The sequence below is a fragment of the Hydractinia symbiolongicarpus genome, chromosome 9 (assembly GCF_029227915.1).
Source record: "Hydractinia symbiolongicarpus strain clone_291-10 chromosome 9, HSymV2.1, whole genome shotgun sequence".
In the NCBI taxonomy this organism is placed as follows: Eukaryota; Metazoa; Cnidaria; class Hydrozoa; order Anthoathecata; family Hydractiniidae; genus Hydractinia; species Hydractinia symbiolongicarpus.
Genome location: NC_079883.1, coordinates 15395712 through 15409226, shown reverse-complemented (window position 1 = coordinate 15409226; position 13515 = coordinate 15395712).

Here is a 13515-nt window from a genome sequence, read left to right as displayed (position 1 = left end):
GCCACCAGAAAGGACTATGGAAACACCAGGAGCATATGAAGGTAAAATAATATTCAAGCATGTTCAGATCAAGATAATTTCTACGAAGGAACCCCTACTTGGATGTGGACCTTTGCCAGATTGGCTGCGCGAAAAATGTATCTATGCCATGGACGGTGAAGATGCTAGAACGGACAATCTATGCTTTTGGAGATGCTTAGCTGTAAGGGAGAGAGCGAATGTAAAAAGAGGGACAGAGTTCCTTACAAAGACAGCCCTCAAATTAGCTCGTGAATACTACGAGGAACCCAAGTTAAAGAGGGGAGAGGTACGTGCTACGAGGCTCGTGGATTTGGAGGGCATCGCTAAAAAATTCAAAATTAATATCAGAGTCTTCCAACCGAAGACAAACACCGATAAAGCCCCATGGCGACTCGTATAAGGACAAGGCCAATACAAAAAAGACATAGACACTATCAATATTGGTATGTTGGAAGGTCATTGTTTTTATATCAAGAAGATGGAGGTATTGACGCAGCATTGGGAATGCGAGGTTTGTACACAAAGATTTACCAGATCGGAGAACCTTGCACGACACAAGAATAACGAATGTGAAGGTATCAAGACCAAGATCATTTGCAAAGGTGAAAAGGTCGAGCGCATGCAGAGTAGCTCTAAAAAGGTATTCTATCCCGATAAGGGTTTCAGTTACGCGGCATGCCAATGGATTGAAGCCATGTCAAAGCAAACAGGTAGGCATATACATCATGCTCTTTGTCGGCATAGGGGAGAACGTGTGATACGCGAAGGCAGTAAGGCTGTATACAAGATTGATTGGTATGATCCTCAGACAAAACAGTATACGAATACCACGGCTGCAAATGGCATGGATGCCCATGTCAACCACAGCGAACCATTGCCGATAAAAGTAATTTCAATCGTACCAAATTTAAAGAAGACCACATTTGGGGACTGGGGTACAATCTTGTCACTGCATGGGAGTGTGAAAATCCTCCCAAGGTTAAGAGGGTATTCAAGAAGGAATTTCGAGGATATCTCCACTTCATCGTTTTTGATTTCGAGGCTCTCCTGGCACCATTGAACCAGCAGCAAACGTCTGATCTAACATATATATCAGAGCATATACCCGTCAGCGTAGCAATACACGATAGCCTACAAGAACATCCTACAATCATCATGAATGAAGACCCCAAGGTATTGGTGAGGAAATTCGTCGAACAATTGGAGCAGAGACAGATCCATATTGTCCAAGAAGTCGAACGTATATATCCCAAACCTGATGATTTTGATATGCTCCCGGAACAAATCCAAAATGCTTGGCATGAATGGGTAAACCAGGTTACAGATAGGTTTCAATAGTGGCAAGTACGATATCAACCTGATCAAGCGGTATTTTGTCGAACGAATTGTGGATGATGATAATATCAAAGTGGCGAAAAAAATAACGACTACATGTTTCTAACCACCTCGAGGTTTAAATTTATCGATATTAAGAATTTTCTAGCGCCAGACTTGAGTTATGAAAAATGGTGCAAATCACTGGAGCGCAATCTCAAAAAATTAGTGTTTCCATACGAATGGCTAACAAGTTATGAGAGCTTGAACCATGTAGGCCCAGTCGAGTATGAGGCTTTTTATAGCACACTCAGTGATAAAAACACACTCTCACCCGAAGATTACCAGGCTTTCCGGGATGAGTTCTTTAAGAGGGGGTGCGTCACGATGCTTGATTGGTTGGTTGAATACAATATGGCCGATGTAATACCATTTATCGAGGCCGTCGACAAGACTCGCAACACGTACTACGAGGATGAGATTGAAATTTTGAAAGATGCCGTGAGCATTCCGGGTGGGTCTATGCGGTATGTACTGAACAAATCCTTGCAGTTGAACCCTGATATAAATCTTTATGCACCGGGTGATCCATGTAAGCATAAATGTGAGGCTCTTTGTACCAAAGCCTTATGCAAAGCATGCAAGGAGGTTCAAAAAGATTGTAAATATTGTACAAAAAACGATGCATATGAACTCCTCCAAACGGGGATGGTAAGTGGTCCAGCAATCGTATTTTGCAGGTATCACGAAAGTGATGTGACGGGTATTTCCTAACATATTTATACCGAGCCAGAAAATGCAAGACTATACTCGGGTATGACGCCAATATGCTCTACCCTAGCACCCTGCAGCAGGACTTCCCTTGTGGGAAGGAGAAGCTGGTAAAAATGGCAGACCCTGCTGGAGAATTAGATGTTCTGGCGCGAGACATTCTTGATGGATCGCTCTTCGGGTTTGCACAAGTTGATATTGAGGTGCCTACTGAGTTGTACGAAAAATTTAGCGAGATGTCCCCGTTATTTGTGGTTAGAGAGATCCCTGACAATCAAATCCCTCAGCATATGCACGAGTATTTGACCAAGACCGGACGAAAACGTATCCCGGGTACTTGGAAGCTCCTAGGGGTTATGAGAGCCGAGAAGATCCTGGTTTGTACTGACCTGCTTAAATGGTATCTTAATCATGGTTTAAAAATTACGGCATGTTATCAAATACTCAAGTACTCACGTGGTAAACCATTCGCGTAATTTCCTCATGAAATCGCGGATACGCGTCGCCAAACAGATAAAGACCCCGACAAGCGCATCGCTGGCGATATTGCTAAATTAGAAGGCAATAGCTTCTATGGGAAGATGATAGGGGACCTGGCGAGACATGCAAATACAACATTTACAAGGGATGAAAAGGTAGTAGATGCAGCAATGAGAAGCCCTTACTTGGAGGAACCTGAAGAAATTGGAGACGCATATGAAGTAAGGCGGCTTAAACAAGGCGTTGCCATAAATAGTCCGTACCAATGCGGGATATATGTATATCAATTGGACAAGCTGCGGATGCTCGAATTTTACTATAATTTTCTCGACAAGTACGTAGATCGACAAAATTTCGAATACGGTGTGTTTCTTATTGATCCAGGTGATAATTTGTTCGATTGGATAAGCAAATTTTCAAACCTCCTGGCAGGCGAAGAAACATTATTCATTATCGATGACATGATCGCCGATGAAAATCTCGATAAACGAAGGCAACCCCTACTTGAGCTCTCCATAAGCGGGCTATATAGAAAACATAGCCTTTGGCTTCTCACACAATCCTACACAGCTTTGCCTAAAAATCGGAGGAGGCAAAAGAAGCAGTTATTCTTCTGGTACTCGCACGAAAGGAGTGATTTAAAATTGATTGATGAAGAGACAAACATAATTAACGACTGGGGAGTGATCAAGAATCAACTCAAAAAATCCAAACATGCCTGTTTGTATATTAGACTGGACCATCCTCGAGGCTGGAGGATATTAGAATAAATATGTCATACATCAAAACCTTAGAAAGGCAATTGGAAAATTGTCATGAAGAAATGAATAGGATAGAACATTTAGAGCGGAGCATAGAGGCTCTTGATGAAGAGCTAAGGGATGCCTTAGAAAGGGAAAGAAATACCAAGTATTTTTTCATAACCGTCCTACTTATTGTGACCCTGGTTGGGGTAATGTAAATAATAAAAATGTCCTCACTTGATTTAAACACATTGCCCACCGGAGCTATTGAGACTTTATTCGATGCGCAAAATCAGGCTCTTTTTAAACGTGCAGATCTTGGAAGGTTCTTGGGTATTGCTAATATTGCAGAGTGGTATCGGGATATTGCAATCATTTCACGTAATGAAATAGGATTGGTTTCAAACCAACCCCTTGGCAAAGTAAAAAATCCTCATGATGTTTTCATTACATTGGATGATGCTTTTGAGATTTGTGCGCGTTCAAGAAAACCAAAAGCACTTGATGTCATGAAATGGTTGGCGCTAAAGTGTATTAAAAAATTAGAGGAAGCCATCGAGGAAAGGGATATGACGCCGGCAGCAATAAGCGATGACCTCCAGGAAAGAGAGAAGCAGCTTGAGCTACGAACCTTGGAAATTGCAGGACTCCGTGATGGTTATCCCTATGATAATGTGATATGTGTTATTGACAAAAATAATCCTAATGAATGTGGGAAAAAAGGCCAACATCTCCCTATATAATTCGTTGCCAACGTAGATCCTTTAATGATCAACTCCGTACACTAAGGGATATGTATCCTAATATGATCGAGAGACATCCAATATGTGACGATCCAAACGCCGTACATACATGGAATAGGTTCAGGGATAATAATCTCGGGATAGAGAATTCATGGCGAAATCATTTTAGTTTACCAGATGACGCCACGCGCGAGTTATTCGAAGGGTTGTATGATATCGATATGTCATAATGTGCATATGTTTTGTGTGTTATGAACACACAAAAATCGAGAAATATTACCATTCTTTCACATGATCAGGGGGTAGTTCAACACCTTCGGGTACTAGCATCAATTCCTCTGATACGAAAGATCGATCAGGCCCTCCATCAAGATAATATAACAACCTCGTACCGGTTACGATACGGTCGAGTCTGTACGTACGCTTAGACCACCAAGCATCAGTTGCGCATCTTTTTGCATCTGCATGTTCCTCTCCAGGTTGCAGGAGGTACAAGTATAGTCCGTCGTCGGGTAGAGGCTTTTCTTCAAGATGGCCATCGCTTTTCGCGAGTGGGACTTCCTCGAGTTTGATCGCTTTCGAAGGCTTCATTCCAATCATCCGGGTCTTGGTGTTGTTCAAACTCTTGACGATAGTGTATAGATGCTTGACCCATGTGGTACTAGTTTCGTCAGTGACCAGCTCTTGTGCGTCCTGAGGTTTGAACAATCTCTCCGCAAGTACCTTACGTGAGTATGGTGGTACTTAGTAGTAGCACGCTTGATCTCAACATTTTTGCTTTCAAGCAGCTTACTCACATCCGATTTGAAGTCACTACCGTTGTCACATTGGAATATACTCGGATATCGTAGAGGTCCTGCTTTGTAAATGTCGTGGAGCATCTCCGCTACTTCACTAGCCTTTTTGGTTCTCAGGGGCCCAGCCACCTTATACCTCGAGGCAACATCAATACCCGTCAAAATGTATTTTACGTATTGCCATAGATTTTATCATGGGGCATGTACAAGAGATCAAACTGGTGCGTTTGATTAGGCTTTGTAATATTGAAATGGGGATAATCGATCTTTTTCGGGCCTTTGATATGTCTGAGCCAGAGCAACTGGCGACTCCGCCAATGTATAACTATCTTTTTGGAAAGACCAGAGTTTTCAACGAGTAATTTGATGGCTTTCCTCCCGATCCATAGATGTTCTGGTTGGTAGTATATTTGACTTAATTTTTCGGCTTCTTCCGGAGTAACAATATGCTTTGCTTTTGACATCTTTATTACATATATTTGTACGCTACGAACCCCAAAAGGACTAAGGAGCCAAGAATGAACGTCAGTTCACCATCGGCTTGTTGTTTACTGGGGACATAAAAATCAGATAATTTCGGAGCTTTTTCAATCGTGGCAATGAAATACTCCCTCATACCCTCATCAAGCTCTTTAAGAGATTGCCCAGCTTGCCTTTGTTCCTCCCGCCATCGGTTATACCAGTCTATTTTTGCTTGTCTATCGCGCACCCACTGAGCTTGGGCCGCTTGAAGTTGTTCAATAGCTTTATCGTGCCGTCTGCGCTCTTGTTCCCCATGGCCCGAGAGTTTGCTGAACAAATAGTTACTACCGCTGAACGAGAGGTCGTAGATTAACGCCCCGCCAGCCATTATCGCAAGAGTTACCATGTTTATTCTATGGTAATACCATAGAATAACGTTATGAACATGTTGATTAATACTCGACACTGTAAAACCTGCCATCTAAAATATTTAATTGCGCGTCCATCAAGAGATAGACGTAACATCTAATATCACCGGTTCCGTCAGCCTTCTTCGTCATGTGCAAGGTGATCCCGTCTGACTACCGTTGTAATGGCCTTCCAGTTCCATGCAAGGGGTCCTCGGGCGTTGCTCTGAAGTCGACAAACAACGCGTACCTTTCCGTTAGATATTGGCCAATGGTCACTATGATATCATGGGATCCCAGCAACGCAGCCACCTGTTCCATGTGATCCCTGGGTAACATCGCGTGGGAAAAGAGCTGATTGGGCTCTCCTTCGATAGTGACACTGACCGACGATATGCCAGGATTGTAGAATTTTTCGTTATTCCCAGCATATTTCTTAACAACGGTAGGATCCTGAAATAGGAGTAGTACGCCCTTCAATGATTTAGCGGGTGTATCCAGTTGGAGATTATAGCTGATGTCACTTTTCTTCATAGTCACAACCTTGCTACGGAGGATTCTTTCATAGGGCAACGCAAGCCGGGAATAACGGCTCATCATCGCACTTGCGAGGTCTTCATTGGTCACCTTATCAAACTCGAGCGCAATATTGGTAATTTTATAACTAGCATCGGCTGGCTTGGCCGCTGTTGAGCCTACCGCTGGGGTCCCGGATTCCTTGATCACGTCACCGTAAGACGCGAAATGCAAAATAAAGCTCAATCTGTCGTGAATACCTGCTTGGTAAAAGGGAAGATCCCTTGTCAGCTCGAACATGGAGCCAAGAGGAATACAGAACGTGTTACCGTAGGCTGAGGCTATGGCCTTCTCTTCATTATTTCCTACATGGTCACTGGCCTTCAGTTGGAGGGCGCGGATGGTACCATCGTTGGGATTGATACCTTCAAGGATCAGATTATTGTCTCGTTTCTGTTTTGAGATCAAGAGATCCCGATATACCCCGAGTATGTTGTAGTCAGCAATATTCTGAATTTCATTCGCATTCAGGGTGATGCGGAGATTTTGCACCAATGCTTTGCCGATGTTTCAAACAATAGTACGCTTGGTATTAGTCCCTTGTAGCTTGAGGTCAAAAAGCAACTTGATTGAGCCGGGAAAAATCACGTCATTTTGACCAAGGTTCGGTACGTCAACGTGGAGATCCTCATTTGGGCCTATGGTGCTGGGTATGTGACTGATCTTCACCCTCTGTTTTTTCCCTTTCATCCCATACATGATTTTCAGTTCCTTGTGCGGCTCTAATTTTGTTCCCAAAGTACTCATTTATTTATACCGGGCGGGGTTGAAATAAATGGCTGATAATCCGGGATATGAAGGAGACTTCGAAGGTATTCAGATGGATGATCTTGGGCGCGAGAATGTCCCTAGTGAACTCCTTGTGCCGCAGAAGTTCCGTGGGCTCGAAGACGTGCATGGATCCAGCACAGCGGGAGATACCACGACGGAGCAGCAGGGAGATACACTTGATAGAATAACTAAATCTATACTAGAGGAAGCGGTAAGTGCTTTCTACACACATCTAAATAATCAAGATCTGGGACCTCTGGATAAAACCCGGATATATATCAATATCACCAGGGGTAGCTTTAGTCGTGAAGGAGAACAGCTTTTTTTCAAAGGTATAAGGGTTACGAAGGAAAATGGGACAGGGTTCCTAGCATTAAGTACATTACACAAATATGGCCTTACAGCTAAATATATTCGAGATATGGGCTTCACCAAGTATGTCTCTACCCCCAATAATGGTTGTCGGGCACAGGCTCAGAGCCTTGCGCTGGAGGTTGATGTTCTTGTTAAGAAGGGTGAGGAGACTTCGGGCAAAGAGGAGGGTGAGATTATTGAAATGAAAACAATTGATAGCATTCAAAATTTTGCTCGTTACATAGAGGGTTATGCAGATACTTCGTTCGCGGTCATCGACGATGAGATCGAGACCCCTGATATGAGAACGTTAAAGCTCGACATTGAAAACCTGCAGAAGACTATTAATGGAGGGAAGGATAAACTTGTACAATATAATAGCGAGATAAATACGAAAGAGGGTAAGTTGAAAGAACTTAAAAAGCAGAAGCCTGGGGTACGAAGGCTTCAGGATATTAATGATCTTAAGAAGGAATTGAAGAAATTGAAGGAAGATAAGAAGGATGAACAGGGTAGGCACGGTCTTTTCTCCGAGGTTTTTAAGCAACTGAGGTCCATTAAATCCGAGCTGATGAAAATCGCTGGGGACGATCTATCCCTACGAGAAAAGCTCAGCATTCTATGCAAAGAGCAAAGGATAACTATAGCAAGCATCGTGAGTGCCACTGGGTTGCTCGTGTCGACCTTGGTCCTAGCACTCACGGGTGGTGGGGCAGCAGGTGCAGCAGGAGGAGGTAGTGGTAGCAAAGGGTTTGTGAGAAAACAATTAGAGCGTCTCGGGAAATTTTTAAAGTATCTTGCTGGCAAAGCGGGCGCTGCTTTGCCGGGCATTATTGGTAGTATTGTATCGTTATTCTTCCGAGTAGCTGCTAAAGTCGTGGAATTTGTGGCAAGGCATTTGTACATGGCCATAGCAGGTGCTGTAGGTATAGTTGTTGCATACGTGGGAAATAGAAGGAGTGGGAAGAGATCGTAGATTATTCTGGTAAACCACCTAACTTACCAGATGACAATCTTAATGTTTCATCCATATATAGGTGATAATTAGCAATATCCCCACAGTGATAATAGTAGCCTTAGTTTCCTCATGAGCTATTGCTGACGATGGAGCTGGTGGTGGATGCATATCAAGATATGCATACAAAGATATCGGGAACCTTACTTTAAATGACGAGCCTTTCGCATCAACAACGATAGATTGCACAATGAGATCAGAGCCGTTAAGTCTCTCAAGATAACGCTCCCATTGGAGATATATCTTGCATTTGGTTTATAGAAATATATATTCATTGTTTCTTTAAAGAAAGATGCGACAGTTATATATAACCGACATATCTAAGCCGATAGTCTTTGACGAATATATGACTGAGGATACCAGGATCGCTCTTAAATCTATTACTATTAGACCCAGGTGGGTGAATCTTTATTAAAAGAGTGAATTCAATATATATAAAGCGGGTGGCAATATAAGTGACGGGACGTTTAATGTAGGGCCATTGGAAGTCACAATCCCTATCGAGCTGGGCTTGTATAGAATCGTGGATCTCTCAACTATTGTCAAAAACCAAGCAGGGGATAGGATAGAGCTATTTGTACTCAGGAACGGCGTCTGTAGGATTAGGGTTAATAAAGGGTATGTTGTGATAATTGATCAACCGCTGCAAGACCTTATGGGCTATGCTTTTAATAACAAGGTACTATTTTCAGTGGGTGACTACGACAGCAAGTACAGCAGAGACATTCATCAGCGGCTGAGACTCGTATGCCACCAGCTGGATCCGGATTATTCTCTTTTAAATGGTGAGAAATCCAATATACTAGCCGTGCTTCCAATTAAAGAACTAAACGCTTGGGGAGATATGGTGACATGGACGTTTGATTCACCTATATACCTCCTCCTTAAAGGTTCAACAGACAGGTTAAATTTCATGCTCATCAACGAGTATCAAGATAAGAACCCTTTCGTTGGAATTAATATACATATGTTTCTAGAATAAATGAGTGCTGATATAGCAAAGCTTTATCCGAGCCTACAGCCTGCACCTATGGAGGGTACGGAGGAGGACAGTTCACAAGTCTATAGACTGAAGAAAATCGAAGAAGTGGAACAATACCTACGCAATGAGATTAAAGAGCGGGACAAGCTCGCTAAAAGGTTCAAAATGCATGATGCGTGGGTTAGATACATGGATCACGGGCTATTGGCGTTAAGTGTGATAACTTCAGGCGTTGGTATTAGTGGCTTGATCTCGGGTATCGGTTTACCATTGGCCGTAGCCATGGGAGGCATCACCATAGCTGTAGGATTGGGACAAGCTGGTCTGCAGAATGCGGGGAAGAGGTTAGGTGTCAAGAGTAAGAAGCATGAGAGCATCAGACTACTGGCGGAGACTAAGCTCAACTCTATCGTTGACTAGATCTCTACAGCTGTGGAGAATGGTATTATTAGCGACCATGACTTCAGCTTAATCATGCAGGAGAAACAGAAGTACATGCTGCTTAAGGAGCAATCCCGACGACGAAAACACAAAATCATGTACTCTATCAATGAACGGGAGAGACAGCAGCTTATAGCGAAAGGGCGTGAGGAGGCGAAAGATGAACTGCTCAAAAAACTTCAATCTGCCCAGTATGTCAGCGCTACCTAGACGAACCGCCAGCGTATTCATAATCTAATGCATATTAACAATACATTAGATGGTACCCACAACCTCACCTGTACTAGCGTCAACTAGGTTATTATCATATATAATGGTTCGCTTTTGTTTTGCCTCTAGGCCCCTTATATACTCCTCTAGGATCTACATTGATTATCGACACATGCCTTGCAGTATGGACCATCTGTCTGCGCTGAAATATCTATATATTTAACCATATTAATCACAGCGATAAGATCAGCAAGGGTTGAATACCCACGTATCCCTAATTCTCTCGCTTCTCTTTTCAAATCGTTCATTTTATTATACTATAACGAATGGTTCCTCGTCGTTATCTGAATCAATAAGATGCCTTGTTACTAAAGTTACAGGTACCGGCTTGTATTTACATTCTTCGAGCAAGACCAGCAGATAGTGCTTGGAGCCTTGCTTATAAATACTGGAAACCTTGATGACGCATCTGCATTCGCAGGGCTGCTTCAGTGGTACTGGTTGATCATAAAAATCAGTTGTCACCTCACCTTCCCATTCCTTGACCTTTGTGTTCAGATACCGATCGTTTTTTACTGATGAGGTTGAGAATTCATTACCATATAATTTTTCAATTTTGGCTAGGATAATCTGTTATTTATCCAACCATTCTTGATGGTTATGTATATCGAATGACATTGTAAGTGACGAGCCATCAAAGTATCTGGATGCACCGTTGCTATATAGACCTCTCGGTGTTCGAATTAATAGCGATGATATCTTACTATCATGTTTATAGCCTACTACGAACCTAGCATCTGTTCGTTTACTGTAAAAAATCCTTGTCTCTACGGAGTCATTGTAAAATTTGAACATTTATTTATTGAAATTGGACTCCAACTAAGGATTTTTACAGGCACAATAACCTCCATTATACGTTATATACATCATATAGTGCTGCGAGCACAGCATCCTTCCTTTTATGATTAGCCTCCGTCCACATTTGCATCTATCATATTGATCGAGATCAATCCCACATTCATCACAATACTCAGTCATTTATTTTTAAAGGCTTCGGGTAACCATGGCTCTGAAACGATCTGGAACATATTCAATGATCTTAGGATATTCGCGAACTGCTCGGTCACACATTTGCTTGTGTCTTGAAATGATCGGGTACTAACATTAATGTCCAGGGATATTCACGAACTACGGCAGTGCACATTTCCTGTGTCTTTAAATAATCGGGTACGAACATTAGTGTCCATGAATCAGCACGGACTATTCGATCAGGCGTTATGAGATGATCATTAATGGACATCTTATTATTATACACTAAGATCCATCAGTAAAATTTTTTGATTTGGTCAAGGATTGAATATTTTGGGAATTTCCCTTACTCATATTTGTATGATTTAGCGTATGACGTCATATATTATTATTATTTGTATTAATATGAGTATGTGTTGGTTATTGGCATATTATTATGTGTTGATATCAGTATATGATTTCGTTTTTTACTTGTTTTTGGGATGAGGTGGTGGTGGAAATGGTGAAAGCGGGGTTTTTGTGATTAAAAGGTGTGGAAGGAGCGAAAACTGTATATGCTTACTCCTTACTACTACTCCCCGAGCCCTTTTTTACAAAAACCCCCCCGCGCAGCGGAGCATATATACTTTTTTGTGCAGACTGTGCAAAGAACTTTTTTGCCGCTATAACATTTATTAAAAAGGCAAAATGCCTTGGAAACGAGGTTGGAATTTCCTCGTTCTTATAAAGAGTGTATCTTTGGAATTAGAGGATTTAGTGTTCTACAATTTTGTGAATTCCTGCTATCAAAAGTTTATTGAATTCCTCCTTACCTACTTCATTTGTCTGCATTCCCTTTTATGGTACCGATAATTATTTAGTGGATTCCAAATTTTTTTCGAAATTATTGTAAATATCCTTTCATTCATCTTCATCTTAAGGTGCGGTCAAATAATCGCTGGCAAAGATTGTGCAAATTATATTGCAAGTTTCTCTTACTGTCCTTCCGACGTATCGTACGTATGTGTCCTACCGACGGTCGTTGGTAGGACACATACGTACAATACGTACGATACACACGTACGATAGCTCAAAGCGATTTCAGATTGTGATTTTCGATAAATAAGTGCATAAGTGCATAATCTGTCGTCTGGGCTTATTAGGTTTTAGATTTGTGGACCAAAATAGATGCAACCCTTGAGAGAAGATTATATTTGTTGGTGTTAACTTAGATCAATGGAGTTTATTTTGGTTTTTTATGGTGCGTCAAAAATATTACCAAATTAAAATTATGCTATTATAAATATGAAATAACTTCACCGCAAGAATTTTAAAAGTTGCAAAAAATTCTTCCTCCATATTTCAAGACGATACCCACTTCCTGAACTTTGTCGATCATGGTTAATTATTAAAGAGATTTGTACAGCAATCACCCATCTCCCATCCATCGTAGTGTATAAAGCGTCTTAAGAAAGGTTTCCCAGTTCTTTTATCTGATATTAGTGTTATACAACGCTAATCATTTGTCCTAAAAGTTGATGTATTAGAGGCAAAGCCAGATTTCGTGCTCTTCAGTGACAGGAATACGAGGACGATGATTGAGTCAAACGTTATGTCATTCGACATGTACTTACTAAGCTCTGTTACCACTGTTCGCTTAGCGTTAGTCTTGCTGACGTCATTATCATTGATAACGAGTTTTGGCCAATGTCGGTATTTCGCCCTTGCCACGATGCCGCTTTTGAGTTAATCTGTCATTAGACTTAGCACTGGAATGGTTTTGTTGGTTGATCATGGACTTACTGCTGCTCTGGGGCGTTGGCAACTATCTTTCTTTTGGTACCTTTTACATAGTTTAGTGGACAGCTAAGGTCGAAGCATTGGTTTTTGCTAATAAATGCGGGACACATTGCAGGATGAAAAAAGCGGCATTTTCTACATTGAGTGCATCCTATTTGCTTCCGAGTTCCATGTCTTAAAAACTGAACTTGCAGTTTTTTTTCTGTGATGCCATATTTACAACGTTTTTTAGTGTAATGAGTGCAAATTTCTTTCTCCTTAACTACAGGACGTTGTAGATTTTGTTCTTGCTGTTCCTCGTCGAGTGGTTGTGGATGGGGAGCAGTTTGGGCTAGCTGAGGAGGATTTTCTATTTGCGGTGTTGCTGTTATTAGACGAAGTAGTATAATACTAGGTATGTTAGGTTGCTCTTTGGTAACAGTACGATTGATAAAATAATTGGCATTTTCTTGGCAGGCGACACTTACCAAATTGCTACTTTAATGTTTAGCCTGATGCGGTATTTTCATGCTATTTTGCCATTTTGGTTTCGCGTTTCTAAAGGTCTATTATAGATTTTTTGGGTGGATGGATCGATCGCTGGTGGGATCGATTTTTTTAAAAACAATTTTATCAACAGC